Raw genomic sequence first — 1031 nt, 5'->3', positions numbered from 1 at the left:
ATGTAAAAAAATGGATTTGGTGTTTCATTCCGCACTTTTGCTCAGAAAGACAAAAGCGGGTAAAGGACGAGATTTAAGTAATCTGAAATGGTAAAATATGAGTCTAGAAACATGAAATTATACAGTTGTAAATAAAAGTAATGATGTTTTTTTAAATACACAAAATAGAATTATTTAAAAGTTTTATTTATATATAACTATATTTATATAGTTGTATTTTAGATGTAATTTTAAAAACATGAAAAAAAAATATATATATGTTTTATTTAGAGTATTTTAATTTTTTATATATATATATATATATATATATATGTATATATGTATATATATGTGTGTGTGTGTGTGTGTGTGTGTGTGTGTGTGTGTGTGTGTGTGTGTGTGTGTTTTAAGTTAACAAATAATCATAATATTACAAATACTAATAAATAAACAAAAATAAACAAATACACGGTATCATCATTTTGAATTAAATAAAACCCTAAACGTGGCAACCTCTGAGTTTAAGGCGGCTCTGAGGCTGCATCAGAACACAGAAGCAGCATCAGAGCTGCGTGCTTTATTCCTGCTTTTATACTGCTCTGGGTCTTTCCACAGAATTTGGAGCAGCTTTGACTCGCTCGGTTCAGGCGCTGCAAGAATCAAACAAGATCCTTCAGGATAAACCGAAATCAATTCACGAAACAAACCGAGAATAAAAGAGTCTGCTCGTACCCGGCCGGATCTCACTCGATTCTTAAAGGATTCTCGACTCATCCCGTTAGGATTGCTTCCAATTATGATAGAAACGCCAACAGAAATCCTTCAGGATTTATTCGGCTAGGGAAGGATCTCGGAAAGCCCTTATACAACAACTTTTCCTTAAAGGCTGGATTTGCAGGCTGCGCGTCAAACGCAGCTCGTTAAGGATGCTTCTTCTTCGGCTCAGCTTCGAGGAGAAGGACTGAGGCTGTAAGACGCTTTAAAAGCCTCAGGTAAACGAGTTATTAGCGAGAGCACGTCCCTCCATTCTTCATGGCGGAGCGGAGCGCGGC

The 1031-nt window shown here is 36.1% G+C and overlaps 1 pseudogene; it reads left to right on the top strand.

Annotated features, from left to right (window-relative positions):
- The first annotated feature begins 485 nt into the window (after window positions 1–485).
- Window positions 486–1031, top strand: part of LOC122356505 — a 35670-nt pseudogene continuing 35124 nt past the window's right edge.

Source organism: Puntigrus tetrazona, chromosome 13, assembly GCF_018831695.1.
Source record: "Puntigrus tetrazona isolate hp1 chromosome 13, ASM1883169v1, whole genome shotgun sequence".
Classification (NCBI taxonomy): Eukaryota; Metazoa; Chordata; class Actinopteri; order Cypriniformes; family Cyprinidae; genus Puntigrus; species Puntigrus tetrazona.
Note: the sequence above shows the minus strand (reverse complement) of the source record. Positions and strands in the feature narration are given on the sequence as shown.